Source organism: Eumetopias jubatus, unplaced genomic scaffold (assembly GCF_037043125.1).
Source record: "Eumetopias jubatus isolate StellerSeaLion01/CBP00866 unplaced genomic scaffold, mEumJub1_p1.0 scaffold_5, whole genome shotgun sequence".
Taxonomy (NCBI): domain Eukaryota; kingdom Metazoa; phylum Chordata; class Mammalia; order Carnivora; family Otariidae; genus Eumetopias; species Eumetopias jubatus.
This window is the reverse complement of record NW_028274811.1, coordinates 113932051-113935782: the sequence shown is the minus strand read 5'-3', so window position 1 is coordinate 113935782 and position 3732 is coordinate 113932051. Positions and strand designations below refer to the sequence as shown.

Below are 3732 nucleotides of genomic sequence, written 5' to 3'. Positions count from 1 at the left end.
AACTCTTCAGAGTATAGGGCTAGAGGGTACATACCTCAATATCATAAAAGCTATCTATGAAAAACCCACAGCGAACATCATTCTCAATAGGGAAAAACTGAGAGCATTCCCCCCAAGGTCAGGAACACGGCAGGGATGTCCACCATCACCACTGCTATTCAACATAATACTAGAAGTCCTAGCCACAGCAATCAGACAACAAAAAGACATAAAAGACATCCAAATCGGCAAAGAAGAAGTCAAACTCTCACTCTTTGCAGATGATATGATACTGTATGTGGAAAACCCAAAAGACTCCACCCCAAAACTGCTAGAACTCATACAGGACTTCAGTAAAGTGGCAGGATATAAAATCAAAGCACAGAAATCAGTGGCATTCCTATACACCAACAAGACTGAAGAAAGAGAAATCAAGGAGTCGATCTCATTTACAATTGCACCCAAAAACCATAACATACCTAGGAATAAATCTAACCAAAGAGGCAAGGAATCTGTACTCGGAAAACTATAAAATACTCATGAAAGAAATTGAGGAAGACACAAAGAAATGGAAAAACGTTCCATGCTCATGGATTGGAAGAACAAATATTGTGAAGATGTCAATGCTACCTAGAGCAACATACACATTTAATGCAATCCCTATCAAAATACCATCCACTTTTTTCAAAGAAATGGAACAAATAATCCTAAAATTTGTATGGAACCAGAAAAGACCTCGAACAGCCAGAGGAATGCTAAAAAAGAAAAGCAAAGCTGGTGGCATCACAATTCCGACTTCAAGCTCTATTACAAAGTTGTAATCATCAAGGCAGTGTAGTACTGGCACAAAAACAGACACATAGATCAATGGAACAGAAGAGAGAGCCCAGAAATGGACCCTCAACTCTATGGTCAACTAATCTTCAGCAAAGCAGGAAAGAATGTCCAATGGCAAAAAGACAGTCTCTTCAACAAATGGTGTTGGGAAAATTGGACAGCCACATGCAGAAGAATGAAACTGGACCATTTCCTTACACCACACACAAAAATAGACTCCAAATGGTTGAAAGACCTAAATGTGAGACAGGAGTCCATCAAAATCCTAAAGGAGAACACAGGCAGCAACCTCTTTGACCTCAGCCGCAGCAACTTCTTCCTAGAAACATCGCCAAAGGCAAAGGAAGTAAGGGCAAAAATGAACTATTGGGACATCATCAAGACAAAAAGCTTTTGCACAGCAAAAGAAAAGTCAACAAAACCAAAAGACAACTGACAGAATGGGAGAAGATATTTGCAAATGACATATCAGATAAAGGGCTAGTATCCAAAATCTATAAAGAACTTATCAAAGTCAACACCCAAAGAACAACTAATCCAATCAAGAAATGGGCAGAAGATATGAACAGACATTTTTGCAAAGAAGACATCCAAATGGTCAACAGACACATGAAAAAGTGCTCAACATCGCTTGGCATCAGGGAAATCCAAATCAAAACTTCACTGAGATACCACCTCACACCAGTCAGAATGGCTAAAATGAACAAGTCAGGAAATGACAGATGTTGGCGGGGATGTGGAGAAAGGGGAACCCTCCTACACTGTTGGTGGGAATGCAAGCTGGTGCAGCCACTCTGAAAAACAGTATGGAGGTTCCTCAAAAAGTTGTCAATAGAGCTACCCTATGATCCAGCAATTGCACTACTGGGTATTTACCACAAAGATATAAATGTGGTGATCCAAAGGGGTACGTGCACCCCAATGTTTATAGCAGCAATGTCCACAATAGCCAAACTATGGAAAGAGCCAAGATGTCCATTGACAGATGAATGGATAAGAAGATGTGGTATAGGCGTGTGTGCACCTAATCTCAGCTGGTCCGCCCGAGACCCCCTGAGCGCCAACCCTATTCCCCTGCGCGGTCCCATTTCTGCTCCAACAAGATGAAAGAAACTATCATGAACCAGGAGAAACTCGCCAAACTGCCAAGCACAAGTGCGCATTGGTGGGAAAGGAACTGCTCGCCGAAAGAAGAAGGTGGTTCATAGAACGGCTACAGCAGATGAGAAAAAACCTCAGTTCTCCTTAAAGAAGTTAGGGGTAAACAATATCTCTGGTATTGAAGAAGTGAATATGTTCACAAACCAAGGAACAGTGATCCATTTTAACAACCCCAAAGTTCAGGCATCACTGGCAGCGAACACTTTCACCATTACAGGCCATGCTGAGACAAAGCAGCTGACAGAAATGCTACCCAGTATCTTAAACCAACTCGGTGCAGACAGTCTGACTAGTTGAAGAAGACTGGCTGAAGCTCTGCCCAAACAATCTGTAGATGGAAAAGCACCACTTGCTACCGGAGAGGATGATGTTGATGAAGTTCCAGATCTCGTGGAGAATTTTGATGAAGCTTCCAAGAATGAAGCAAACTGAATTGAGTCAACTTCTGAAGAACATAAAACTTGAAGAAGTTACTGGGAGCTGCTATTTTATATTATGACTGCTTTTTAAAATTTTGTTCATGGATCTGATAAAATCTAGATCTCTAATATTTTTAAGCCCAAGCCCCTAGGACACTGCAGCTCTTTTCAGTTTTTGCTTATACACAATTCATTCTTTGCAGCTATTTAAGCTGAAGAAGCCTGGGAATAAAGTTTGAAACAAGGTTAATAAAGTTCTTTGTCTAGGGAAAAAAAAAAGAGAAGATGTGGTATATAGATACAATGGAATACTATGAAACCATCAAAAGGAATGAAATCTTGCCATTTGCAACCACGTGGATGGAACTGGAGGGTATTATGCTGAGCGAAATAAGTCAATCAGAGAAAGATATGTATAATATGATCACACTGATATGAGGAATTCTTAATCTCAGGAAACAAACTGAGGGTTGCTGGAGTGGTGGGGGGTGGGAGGGATGGGGTGGCTGGGTGATAGACACTGGAGAGGGTATGGGCTATGGTGAGCACTGTGAATAGTGTAAGACTGTTGAATCACAGACCTGTACCTCTGAAACAAATAATACATTATATGTTAAAAAAAAAAAGAAGAAGATAGTAGGAAGGGAAAATGAAGGGGGGGGAAATTGGAGGGGGAGAGACTATGGACTCTGAGGAAAAAACTGAGGGTTCTAGAGGGGAGGAGGGGAGTGGGGAGATGGGTTAACCTGGTGTTGGGTATTAAAGAGGGCACGTACTGAATGGAGCACTGGGTGTTATACGCAAACAATGAATCATGGAACACTACATCAAAAACTAATGATGTAATGTATGGTGATTAACATAACATAATACAATAAAAATAATTAAAAAAAGGAGTTCCAGGAAAATTAAAAGGCAAACGATTAGTCTTATCAACAAATGGTGCTGTGACAACTGGATAACCACATGAAAAAGTATAGCTGTACCCAAAATTTATTCAATATATAAAAATTAATTCAAAATGGATAAAAAATCTAAATGCCAGTACTAATACTATGAAACTCTTAGAAGGAAGCTTAGTTGTAAATCTTCACAAACTGTGATTAGGTAGCAATTCTGACATATAACACCAAAGCACAAGCAACAAAGGAAAAAATAAATACACTGGAACTCATGAAATTAAAAAGAAATTGTTGCATCAAAGGACAGTATCAAGAAAGTAAAAAAAGATAACCCCAAAATGGAATAAAGCCACATTTGTAAGTCAATGTGCTTACTCTACTCTCTAGACTATATAAAGAACAATACCAACTCAAAACTAAAAAAGACAAAAAAC

At 39.6% G+C, this 3732-nt stretch overlaps 1 pseudogene; it reads left to right on the top strand.

Annotated features, from left to right (window-relative positions):
• The first annotated feature begins 1914 nt into the window (after nt 1-1914).
• On the top strand, nt 1915-2652 carry LOC148164405 (transcription factor BTF3 pseudogene; annotated as a pseudogene).
• The last annotated feature ends 1080 nt before the right edge of the window (nt 2653-3732 follow it).